A 13,884-nucleotide genomic window follows, 5' to 3' on the forward strand; every position below is an offset into this window, starting at 1 on the left:
GTGTATTGATTAACCATCAAAAGTGTAATTAATAACTTCACCATGCTCAAAAGGATATTCAGTGTCTGCTTTTTTTTACCCATCTACCCATCATTTTACCCATCTACCAATAAGCGGCATTGGAAAACCTCCCTGGTCTTTGTAATTGAATCTGTGCTTGAAATTCACTGCTCGACTGAGGGACCTTACAGATATCTGTATGTGTGGTTTACAAAGATGAGGTAGTCATTAAACAATCATGCTGAACACTATTATTGAGTCCATAAAACTTATTATGTGAGTTGTTAAGCAAATGTTTACTCCTGAACTTATTTAACTAATTGAGTCAAGGAGTTTCAGCTTTTCAATTTTTACTAATTTGTAAAAATTGCTATAAACTTAATTCCACTTTGACATTATGGGGCATTGTGTGTAGGCCAGTGACATAAAATCTCAATGTAATCCATTTTAAATCAAATCAAATCCAATTTTATTTGTCACATACACATGGTTAGCAGATGATAATGCGAGTGTAGCGAAATGCTTGTGCTTCTAGTTCCGACAATGCAGTAATAACCAACGAGTAATCTAGCTAACAATTCCAAAACTACTACCTTATACACATAAGTGTAAAGGGATAAAGAATATGTACATAAAGATACAAGAATGAGTGATGGTACAGAGCGGCATAGGCAAGATGCAGTAGATGGTATCGAGTACAGTATATACATATGAGATGAGTATGTAAACAAAGTGGCATAGTTTAAAATGGCTAGTGATACATGTATTACATAAAGATGCAGTAGATGAAATAGAGTACAGTATATACGTATACATATGAGATGAATAATGTAGGGTATGTAAACATTATATTCAGTAGCATTGTTTAAAGTGGCGAGTGATATATTTTACATAAATTCCCATCAATTCCCATTATTAAAGTGGCTGGAGTTGAGTCAGTGTGTTGGCAGCAGCCACTCAATGTTAGTGGTGGCTGTTTAACACTCTGATGGCCTTGAGATAGAAGCTGTTTTTCAGTCTCTCAGTCCCAGCTTTGATGCACCTGTACTGACCTCGCCTTCTGGACGATAGCGGGTTGAACAGGCAGTGGCTTGGGTGGTTGTTGTCCTTGATGATCTTTATTGCCTTCCTGTGACATCGGGTGGTGTAGGTGTCCTGGAGGGCAGGTAGTTTGCCCCCGGTGATGCGTTGTGCAGACCTCACTACCCTCTGGAGAGCCTTACGGTTGTGGGCGGAGCAGGTGCCATACCAGGCGGTGATACAGCCCGACAGGATGCTCTCGATTGTGCATCTGTATAAGTTTGTGAGTGCTTTTGGTGACAAGCCAAATTTCTTCAGCCTCCTGAGGTTGAAGAGGCGCTGCTGCGCCTTCTTGACGATGCTGTCTGTGTGGGTGGACCAATTCAGTTTGTCTGTGATGTGTATACCGAGGAACTTAAAACTTACTACCCTCTCCACTACTGTTCCATCGATGTGGATAGGGGGGTGTTTCCTCTGCTGTTTCCTGAAGTCCACAATCATCTCCTTAGTTTTGTTGACGTTGAGTGTGAGGTTATTTTCCTAACACCACACTCCGAGGGCCCTCACCTCCTCCCTGTAGGCCGACTCGTCGTTGTTGGTAATCAAGCCTACCACTGTTGTGTCGTCCGCAAACTTGATGATTGAGTTGGAAGCGTGCGTGGCCACGCAGTCGTGGGTGAACAGGGAGTACAGGAGAGGGCTCAGAACGACCCTTGTGGGGCCCCAGTGTTGAGGATCAGCGGGGTGGAGATGTTGTTACCTACCCTCACCACCTGGGGGCGGCCCGTCAGGAAGTCCAGTACCCAGTTGCGCAGGGCGGGGTCGAGACCCAGGATCTCGAGCTTGATGACGAGTTTGGAGGGTACTATGGTGTTAAATGCTGAGCCGTAGTCGATGAACAGCATTCTCACATAGGTATTCCTCTTGTCCAGATGGGTTAGGGCAGTGTGCAGTGTGGTTGAGATTGCATCTCCCTACCATTGAGGAAGTACAGTTCCCGCTCAGCCCAGTCAAAACTGTTCGCTGCTCTGGCCCCCCAATGGTGGAACAAACTCCCTCACGACGCCAGGACAGCGGAGTCAATCACCACCTTCCGGAGACACCTGAAACCCCACCTCTTCAAGGAATACCTAGGATAGGATAAGTAATCCTTCTCACCCCCCCCTTAATGATTTAGATGCACTATTGTAAAGTGGCTGTTCCACTGGATGTCAGAAGGTGAATTCACCAATTTGTAAGTCGCTCTGGATAAGAGCGTCTGCTAAATGACTTAAATGTAAATGTCAATTTAAATTCAGGCTGTAACACAACAAAATGTGGAAAAAGGCAAGGGGTGTGAATACTTTCTGAAGGCACTGTAACTTGTTGATTGAGAGGCAAGAAAAACAAAACCTGTGACATTCTCTTTGGGAGGGCTTCATTATCTATTCAAAGCGATTTCATAAAAATGTACTTTGTAAGTGATTGAGTAGTTGCAATTGGGCAACTTTCTCTTTTATAAATGAGCACTTTGCCAATATATTGGGTCCCATTTTCACACAAGGCAGTCATCAGAAGAATGATTCAGCCACAGTCTCGGATGTCATTACTTTTTCAACAGGCCCATGCAGTATTAACTAACCAGTGTTACATAAGTCTAATCAGGGAAGTAAGTGAAGGCTTCTAGAAACCTCCGCCGCACCACCAGCCGATTTCTCGTTCATCTTTAATTAAGCATAAGGTGCAGCGTTGATTCATCTGTACTCGACAAGATCTATTTTCAGCCGTCGTTGCCCACTCTCCGACTCCCTCTGGGGAAGGAAGAGGGGAGTCTTTAAAAGAACGAAGGGCTATAAAAAATATCCTGGTAAAATGTGATTGTATTGAACAGCTCTACTTCCATAAAGAATGGACCTGTTTAGTTTTTTGACATGTTGGGCAGGTATTAAAACCAGTTTGTTCCTATCTACTTAGCTATACTACCGTTCAAAAGTTTGGGGTCACTTAGAAAGATCCTTGTTTTTGAAAGAAAAGCACATTTTTTGTCCATTAAAATAGCATCAAATTGATCAGAAATACAGTGTAGACATTGTTAATGTTGCAAATGACTATTGTAGCTGGAAATGGCTGATTCTTTATGGAATATCTACATAGGCGTACAGAGGCCAATTATCAGCAACCATCACTCCTGTGTTCCAATGGCACGTTGTGTTAGCTAATCCAAGTTGATAATTTTAAAAGGCTAATTGATCATTAGGAAACCCTTTTGCAATTATGTTAGCAAAGCTGAAAACTGTTGTTCTAATTAAAGAAGCAATAAAATATTCTTTAGACCAGTTGAGTATCTGGAGCATCAGCATTTGTGGGTTCGATAACAGGCTCAAAATGTCCAGAAACATGTTTAGGAGCCTTACTGGGTCATACGCACTACCCTCTGTAGTGCCTTGCGGTCAGAGGCTGAGCAGTTGCCATAACAGGCAGTGATGCAGCCATTCAGGATGATCTCGATGGTGCAGCTTTTGAGGATCTGATTACCCGTGCCAATTCTTTTCAGTCTCCTGAGGGGGAATAGGTTTTGTCGTGCCCGCTTCACGACTGTCTTGATGTGCTTGGACCATGTTAGTTTGTTGGTTATGTGGACACCAAGGAACATGAAGCTCTCAACTTGCTCCACTACAGCCCTGTCAATGAGACAGAGAATGGGGGCATGCTCAGCCCTCCTTTTCCTGTAGTCCAAAATCATCTCCTTTGTCTTGATCACGTTGAGGGAGAGGTTATTGTCCTGGCACCACACGGCCAGGTCTCTGACCTCCTCTCTATAGGCTGTTTCGTCTTTGTCGGTGATCAAGCCTACCACTGTTGTGTCATTGGCAAACTTAATGATAGTGTTGGAGTCTTAATCACATCAGCTGCAGAGAGCATGTTCACACAGTTGTCCGGAACAGCTGGTGCTCTCATGCAAGTTTCAGTGTTATTTGCCTTGAAGCGGAGCATAGAAGTAGTTTAGCTCGTCTGGTAGGCTTGTGCCACCGGGCAGCTCTCAGCGGTGCTTCCCTTTGTAGTCTGTAATGGTTTGCAAGCCCTGCCACATCCGACGAGTGTCAGAGCCGGTGTAGTATGATTCGATCTTACCCCTTTAATAAACAAACAGCACGGCTTACAGTAGTGGCTCTCTGTTTTGATGTTACTTTTTGCCCACTCGTGGTCCACATGTTGCTGTTTGACTTTTTCATATTTGCTGCCAGACACAACTGCCACGCTCGTCGAAATGAGTAGATCAAGGCGCAGCGTGCGTAGAGTTCCACATAATTTTAATAAACCGAAACTCACTGAACAAAAACAACAAACAACCAAACGAAACGTGAAGCTACTGTTGTGCACTCAGGCAACTAAATGTAGACAAGATCCCACAACACAAATGAGGAAAATGGCTCATCCAGAAGGCGAGGTCAGTACAGGTGCATCAAAGCAGGGACCGAGAGACTGAAAAACAGCTTCTATCTCAAGGCCATCAGACTGTTAAACAGCCACCACTAACATTGAGTGGCTGCTGCCAACATACTGACTCAACTCCAGCCACTTTAATAATGGAAATTGATGGAAATTGATGTAAAAAATGTATCACTAGCCACTTTAAACAATGCCACTTAATATAATGTTTACATACCCTACATTACTTATCTCATATGTATCTGTATATACTGTACTCTATATCATCTAATGCATCTTGCCATCTATATATATATATATATATATATATATATATATTTGTAACTGAATATGTAGCTCTGCTATTTTAGTTAACAACACAACAGATTGACAGAAAAACTAGAGTACCCACCCTAGTCACACCCTGACCTAACCAAAATGTATTGAAAAACAGAGATATCTAAGGTCAGGGCGTGACAACAACATGCCTGACCAGCTTAAACACTGGCTTGTGTCAGTGTATTTGGAGAGGCCTCCTTGATGAAAGGCAAATAGACATTTTGTGTTCAAATACAGTGTATTATGATGATTATTTGTGTGCCTGGCTCAACAGGTAGGTAGCACTTTCACAAGAAATCTGGGTGTGATACTGTTACCATGTTATTTAGACGTTATCAAACAGCAATATTTGGGGGCGATTGTGTAAAAAGAGCTGTCTAAGTCTCAGTTTGTTAACCACAGCTGTGATTCGGATGCCATGGAAACGACGCCCCCAGTCTGGCATCTATGGTAACCCCATTCCCCTTCCTGCATCAAAGCTGTGTATGGCAATATAACACCCACTTTATCAGCTAGAGAACCACATTTTCCTAGCCCAAATATCATTAAGGTATTAAGGTATTGAATGGCTATGTCAGTTGTCATGTGGAGTGACGCAATGTCATACAGTGTGACACAATATGTGTATACATACTGTGTATACATACTGTTTTATGTAAGGGGTTAGTGTTAGTGTTCTCTCTGTGGTCAGCTCACTGTATTGTACAGTACAAGGGACTCTTCCTATACTGTTGCCTCTGGCCTGGTAGGATTTGCCTGTGATATGATCTGGGACAAAATGTCAAGGGCCCAGTGAGATAAGAGACAGAAAAACAGTAGCCTACTGCGCCCAGAATGAGGTCATCGTGCCGTCAGTGTTGTGACTGTGAGAGTCCTCAGGTTTGCAGTAACGCTTCGAACACACCGACAGCGTTATTGCATTTTGGTACACCAGAATTACATTCATTTCCAATGAAACGCTGCGTTTGCCTTGCAGCATTGCGTTGCAGAGACAGTTGCAGTGCGTTCGGTGCGGTGCATATGTTGGATTTATCGACTGGCGTCAAACGTAGGCGGCTTGACAGAAATGGTAGCAGAAGGTGAATGTTGAACTTTTGTTGCACACATATCCAGATGATGCTGCGTTCTATTTTTCGCAATAACGCTGTCGGGGTGTTCGAAGCGTTAGTGGGAGTGTTCGTACAGCGTTTCTATGAGGGTGAACATGCTGTTCCCATCTTTCCCCAGGTCATCCATTTACAGCCATTTGGCGGGCAGGCAGCCAGGCAGGCAGAGAGATGGACAAACAGGCAGACACAGACAGACCAAACAGGTAGGTAGTGGAGTGGCAGAGACAGCCTGAGTTTCTTTAGCACTTTTACTCTTAGTCACCTCTTTCCATTACAGCCGTTCCATTAAAAGCCCTGCCAAGGGAATATGTGATGGTCTACCTACTGCTGGAAGGAAACTCCTAGAGGAAGAAAATTAACAGAGCAATATTTTTCACATCTTATAGAGCAGCACCGTCTTCAAAAGCTTTTCTCAACAATAGACAATCATTTTCAAATTTTGTCTCTTCAAGACACGTCCATCCATAGTCTAAACATAAAGCAATTGAATAGGATGAGAGAGACAAAATGTTCCTGGAATAGAGGATAAGCAGTTGCCCATATTCTCTGAGGGAATATTTCCATGCTGAATGATTTTTTCATGTAGCAAAGGTTTTCATTTTTGAGTTGAGTTCTCTTTTATAGCACAAAGTGAAAGTGACAATTAATTATGGAGTTACATTTGCTTCGATTTTTAGCCAAAAATCTATTTGGACAATTTGGACAAATTAGAACTTCAAAATAAATATGACTCATGCCTCATATCCCTCCTAATAGAGCTGTAAACATGTGTGTCAAAGCACAAAACAAGTGTGATCCGGGTTAGTGTTGTGCAAATGGTGGGACTTTCAAAACAAATCAAACTTTATTTGTCACATGCGCCAAACACAACAGGTGTAGGCTTTACCATGAAATGCTTACTTACAAGCCCTTAATCAACAATGTTCAAGAAATAGTTAAGAAAATATTTACCAAATAAACTAAAGTAAAAAATAATAAAAAGTAACACAATAAAATAACCATAACAAGGCTAAATACAGGGTACCGTGTCAATGTGCAGGGGCAGAGGTTAGTCGAGGTAATTTGTACATGTAGGTAGGGGTAAAGTGACTATACATAGATAAACAGCAAGTGGAAGCAATGTAAAAACAAATGAGGGGGGGGTCAATGTTCAGCAGTCTTATGGCTTGGGGGTAGAAGCTGTTAAGGAGCCTTTTGGTCCTAGACTTGGCGCTCTGGTACCACTTGACATGTGGTAGCAGAGAGAACAGTCTATGACTTGGGTGACTGGAGTCTTTGACAATTCTTTGGGCTTTCCTTTGATACCGCCTAGTATATAGGTCCTGGATGGCAGGAAGCTTGACCCCAGTGATGTACTGGGCCGTACGCACTACCCATACAGCCACGTCAATGTTAATGGGGGCCTGTTCGGCCTGCCTTTTCCTGTAGTCCACGATCAGCTCCTTTGTCTTGCTCTCATTGAGGGAGAGGTTGTTGTCCTGGCCACACACTGCCAGGTCTAGGCTGTCTCATCGTTGTCGGTAATCAGGGCTACCACTGTTGTGTCGTCAGCAAACTTAATGATGGTGTTGGAGTCGTGTTTGGTCACACAGTCGTGGGTGAACAGGGTGTACAGGAGGGGACTAAGCACGCACCCCTGAGGTGCCCCAGTGTTTAGGATCAGCATGGCAGACATGTTTTTGCCTACCCTTACCACCTGGGGGCGGGTTAGTGTTGGGCAACTGGTGAGATTTTCTCTTTATTTTGTGGTTGTCTGGATCACAATAATTGTTTGTTTAATTTAGCCTGGGAGAAGAAAGTTGGAAATTATGATGTGTGTGGTTGGGGAACTTAATGAAATGACATAGCTTTCTGTTTTTCCTTTAGGGCTAATTGTGTTTTTCAGTCCAGCTCTAACGTTTCCTCATAATGCAACATTCATGCATCTGGGTATTCCCTAGATATCCCTACTTCCTCCTCCTTGATATCCGAGCAGTGTTCCTGGTGCTGGTTTTCATTTGAGCAAACCATCTTGAGGTAGCCTGGGTTCCAGATCCCTTTGTGCTCTTACCAACTCCACTGCTCATTGTCAAGCCAAACATGTTTGTCATGACAATTAGAGAAAATTAGTTGGCCTGATAGAACAAACAAACCAGGCTAATCTTGAGGTGTAATTACTCACCAACATTAACACATGGAGAAGAAGTGTGTCTGTACCATACTGTACCAATGACATGAGGCAGTCACACTTGACACTTTCAATTCTATACATGGTATATTCTAAACATAGCATAGACACTGGAGCCTGAGGCAGAACTTTGTGATAACAATAATTAATGTAACATAACATGGGTTTGAAAGGAGGAGTGTCACTCAGCATGACTCCCTCTCTCTTTCTCTCTCTGTAGAGGTGGTAATCCCTCGGTTTCTAGTGGCAGGTCGTCAGGTATCCGAGCAGAGGAAAGGGCATGGGGGTAGTGGACAGCTCACACAACGTCATCGCGTGGGAACAGGTGCAATAGAGGTGGGGACAGGGGAGAGGTGCACCAGAGATGACAGCTTTCATCCCTCTTATCGCTGTGTGTCAGAGATGTGTGGAGGAAAATAGGGGCCACATTAGAAAGTGGCAAGTAGTCCTTTGTGAGTCATAGGTTAAAGTGAGTCTGAAATTGTAGAGCACCAAGACGGACCCATATTATTACCTTTCCCTGTAATAGGGATTGTTGACCGAGTAGTGCCTGATTGAAAATAGCAACCACATTGTCATCAAAGTTGTCATGAGAGTGGTTCATGTTCATAATATTTTTCTTTTCTTTTGCGCCTGGTCTTTTTCATACTCTGTTAGACTGTTATATACATTGTCCAATCCTTGGTTGATTTTCCTGGTCTGGTGAGTTCCCAGGAATGTTTCCCGGAGCGGATTTAGTTTTACATTGCTGAGCAGAGTGACAGTGGTTTTAAACACAGACTCCAAGATGGATGGGGCTACACAGACTTCTCCCCGGAGTCGGAGTGAGTCTCATATTGAGTAACCTGTGCGTTGAGCCACTGGATCTGGGACACAATTGGCTGTTTTTGGTTAATTGTTCTTGATTGGCTCGTGAAAAGAAACCACAAGGGCTATCTTGTTGCACACTGTCTTGTGTTAAACCCTTAGAGTCTGAAGGAGAGTGTCTGGTGGTTTTGTCTGACCATGAAGAAATGAGAAAAATCCCATTCAAATGAGATCAGTAAGTTGTCGTCCAGCTGTCTATGGTAATAAAATGGCATTGTAGGCTCAGTGACAATTTACACATAATGCTGATGAGTTTGCCTGTTTAGCTCGTTAGGGAATAATTATACATTTACTGGGAAATTAAATAAACAGGATTTGATATTATTGCACAATTACTAATTATCCCTTCAGGTTATACATAATCTGCGTCAAATTAATAAATAAAAAACATTTGCATATATTTAACATATCGTAGGGCCATGTTCAAATACATTTCAAATGGATCCTTCATTCCTTCATCCCTTCCTCCTTTCCTTCAGGTTTTGGAAAGGGGCCTAGTAGACTCTGCATACCCTTCACGAAGACCCACAAGAGTCTGTGTTGCGTCTGAACTTCTCTGAACCTGCTACTCTATCTCTCGTGCATCTGTACCACACAAAACGGACGTCTGTGTTTATTTCACTCTAATCCCTAATTAACTAATGACTCATTTACATTTGGTGTTTGTATCTTGTTACTTTGGATCTGATCCTGGATCTCCATTGTGGAGTTAGCCTATAAGCCAATTGAATTACTCATGTCACATTCGATATTTACTAGGTTTTGCTGCTGTAACATGAGATGTGGCTACGCTCGTTAGGGAGTGGTGAAAGAATGAATTCTATCATTATTTTCTCGAGAAAAAAATCTGGAAATTGGAATCAGATAAGTGTTATGGAGGGAATTGATAATTTTATAGTGATGACAAGCCAGCTAAAGTCCTGTCAAGCAACAGTAGACTAAATATTGAATTGATTTTCTAACGATTGGATTTGTCTTTTCTCAAACTTTTCTAGGTTTATCTGTATGAGTGACAACACACACGCACAATGAAATCTGCCACTCACGAGCCAAACCCCCAATCATTAAAAAAAAATCCCCACAACAACACAGCCGTAAATCTTGGGGCCTTTCTGGTGTGTGATGTTTACCGCTCAGTGAACCGCTCGGTGCCAATGACCTCAGTCTGACCACATGGGTTCGATGTGGGTTCCAACCGCCTGTCCGGCCCAGCCAGGGAGTGAGCTCAGACCTTCTCCAGCTGGAGAGACTTAAGACTTCCTCCTCCACACACAGCACGCACACACACACGCACAAATGATATACAGGGAACAGATACTGTACAAATGTGTATGACTACGAGAAGACAATTATGTGGGGATGAACAGTGAATCAGTGCATGGAGTTGGGTGAACTTTGAACTTGTCGCTGCATTGAGGAAAAGTTTTGTCTTAAATACCACATGATTGACTATGAACCCTTTTAAAAGACACTGCAGACAAGACCCTTTTCTTCCCTTTGGAGAAAACTTAGTAAACTGAAACCAAAGTTGAACTTTGTTTCTTGCTTGCTACCCACCAAATCAAAGTAATCAAACCCAGCGCAGTGGTTAAGGGCGTGCCATCAGAGACTCTGGGTTCGCGCCCAGGCTCTGTCGTAACCGGCCACGACCGGGAGGTCCGTGGGGCGACGCACAATTGGCCTAGCGTCGTACGGGTTAGGGAGGGCTTGGCCGGTAGGGATGTCCTTGTCTCATCGCGCACCAGCGACTCCTGTGGTGGGCCGGGCGCAGTGTGTGCTAACAAAGGTTGCCAGGTGCACGGTGTTTCCTCCGACACATTGGTGCGTCGGTGTTAAGAAGCAATGCGGCTTGGTTGGGTTGTGTTTTTACCTTTATTTAACTAGGCAAGTCAGTTAAGAACAAATTCTTATTTTCAATGCCTAGGAATAGTGGGTAACTGCCTTGTTCAGGGGCAGAACGACAGATTTTGACCTTGTTAGCTCGGGGATTCGAGCTTGCAACCTTTCGGTTACTAGTCCAATGCTCTACACACTAGGCTACTTGCTGCCCCATGCGTGTGTCACGTCCTGGATAATTTCACGCTCATTGCCAGGTGAAATGTGGGGCAGCGGGCCGATTGGCTGTTTGGATCTTAGCAGATGTGGAAACGCAGGCAGGGCTCTTAAAGGATTGATTTCTCCCAGGTGCATGGAGGAAATGAGGAAGGGAGGGATGGATAGAGGAAGAGACACTATGGCTTAGTAGCTTGCTCAGGTCATTAAAGCACACTCGTCTGTGTAGAACTGTAAACAGTCATCGGTCTTGAGTGCTATAAGCTTTCACACGTCCACCCCCAGGTCCAATACAATGTCTGTCATGTCTATTGGATTTAGGCCACAAAGCGTAATTCAGCGTAACTCCCTCCCTCTGGCTTTCCAGGAAGTTAATTCTCCTGAGGGCTCCTTCACCTACAGGGAGAATGTCAGAGTCAAAGCTTTTACTGTCGATAGAGTTTTTCCATCTTCCCATGCTTAGCTAGAGTGCATCTTTATCAAAAAACACAGCCATTGGCATTCAGTATTGTTCACGTCGGTCCATGCGGCTCCAGCAAAACTGACCTTAGATCAGGCCCATTAGGGACACACCCATCCTATTCATAAACTGAATCGTATATCTTCATTACTATTCAGACACAGCCAGAGGCCTCAGGAGGGTCGGGGAACAGTCGGCCTGCCAACATAGAACAAACCTCAGAATGTTATGGATTCATCACCTTCAGACCAGGACGAGCGAATAGGACAAAGCTCAGTTCTGTATGCTATCGATACTATGGCAGGGGAAATTACACAGGGTGGGGGTGGGGTTCACAGATATTGATATACTAACGTGTCCTCCCATAGGACGATGTTGGAAAGTCAAGTAGTTCTAAAGCCTCTTCGCGCTCGCTGTCAGCTAGCAGCACTGATGCATAATCTCCCAAAAACAACTTGTCATGGCAAACTGTGTTTTAGGCAAATAATACCTGAGGGATTGTGCTTCATTGTGACGCAGCCATAGGTACGAGGCGGTAGCCGAACCAAGGATTGCTAAAGTGAAAAAGAACCCCCCCCCCGAGCCCCCTCTGCAGTAGACCCAGCTCCTGACCCTATGGTGGTCTCTGGGCGGCCCTCTACTGCCTCTATGTGACCTTTCAGCCACGGGGTCACGATCCCAGGTGGTAAAGGAACACAGGAGGGAAAACAGGGACACAGAGGGCAACACACGGGACACCCCATGAACACTATGCAACAAATAATTCATGGCCCTGACATTTACAGTTTTAAGCCAATATGGCCTTCCTTGTGCTCCGTTTTGGACCTTAAAGCACCTCTGTATGTAGTTGAGTAATGAAGGTGTGGTAGTAAGAACAATAGGACAGTATTGTTTATATTTGAGATGTTATATTTGAGATCTGCAAACCAAATAGCAGAGTTGCTCCACTACTAAAAACTAAAATGTACTTATCTAACCAGACTTAGGTCTCAAAATTCCGATATGCGGAATTAGTTACAAGCGCAAGTATGTACAGTGCCTTGCGAAAGTATTCGGCCCCCTTGAACTTTGCGACCTTTTGCCACATTTCAGGCTTCAAACATAAAGGTATAAAACATTTTTTTTGTGAAGAATCAACAACAAGTGGGACACAATTATGAAGTGGAACGACATTTTTTGGATATTTCAAACTTTAACAAATCAAAAACTGAAAAATTGGGCGTGCAAAATTATTCAGCCCCTTTACTTTCAGTGCAGCAAACTCTCTCCAGAAGTTCAGTGAGGATCTCTGAATGATCCAATGTTGACCTAAATGACTAATGATGATAAATACAATCCACCTGTGTGTAATCAAGTCACCGTATAACTGCACCTGCACTGTGATAGTCTCAGAGGTCCGTTAAAAGCGCAGAGAGCATCATGAAGAACAAGGAACACACCAGGCAGGTCCGAGATACTGTTGTGAAGAAGTTTAAAGCCGGATTTGGATACAAAAAGATTTCCCAAGCTTTAAACATCCCAAGGAGCACTGTGCAAGCGATAATATTGAAATGGAAGGAGTATCAGACCACTGCAAATCTACCAAGACCTGGCCGTCCCTCTAAACTTTCAGCTCATACAAGGAGAAGAATGATCAGAGATGCAGCCAAGAGCACCATGATCACTCTGGATGAACTGCAGAGATCTACAGCTGAGGTGGGAGACTCTGTCCATAGGACAACAATCAGTCGTATATTGCACAAATCTGGCCTTTATGGAAGTGTGGCAAGAAGAAAGCCATTTCTTAAAGATATCCATAAAAAGTGTTGTTTAAAGTTTGCCACAAGCCACCTGGGAGACACACCAAACATGTGGAAGAAGGTGCTCTGGTCAGATGAAACCAAAATTGAACTTTTTGGCAACAATGCAAAACGTTATGTTTGGCGTAAAAGCAACACAGCTCATCACAATGAACACACCATCCCCACTGTCAAACATGGTGGTGGCAGCATCATGGTTTGGGCCTGCTTTTCTTCAGCAGGGACAGGGAAGATGGTTAAAATTGATGGGAAGATGGATGGAGCCAAATACAGGACCATTCTGGAAGAAAACATGGAGTCTGCAAAAGACCTGAGACTGGGACGGAGATTTGTCTTCCAACAAGACAATGATCCAAAACATAAAGCAAAATCTACAATGGAATGGTTCAAAAATAAACATATCCAGGTGTTAGAATGGCCAAGTCAAAGTCCAGATCTGAATCCAATCGAGAATCTGTGGAAAGAACTGAAAACTGCTGTTCACAAATGCTCTCCATCCAAACTCACTGAGCTCGAGTTGTTTTGCAAGGAGGAATGGGAAAAAAATTCAGTCTCTCGATGTGCAAAACTGATAGAGACATACCCCAAGCGACTTACAGCTGAAATCGCAGCAAAAGGTGGCGCTACAAAGTATTAACTTAAGGGGGCTGAATAATTTTGCAC

This window comes from Oncorhynchus masou, chromosome 23 (genome assembly GCF_036934945.1).
Source record: "Oncorhynchus masou masou isolate Uvic2021 chromosome 23, UVic_Omas_1.1, whole genome shotgun sequence".
Classification (NCBI taxonomy): domain Eukaryota; kingdom Metazoa; phylum Chordata; class Actinopteri; order Salmoniformes; family Salmonidae; genus Oncorhynchus; species Oncorhynchus masou.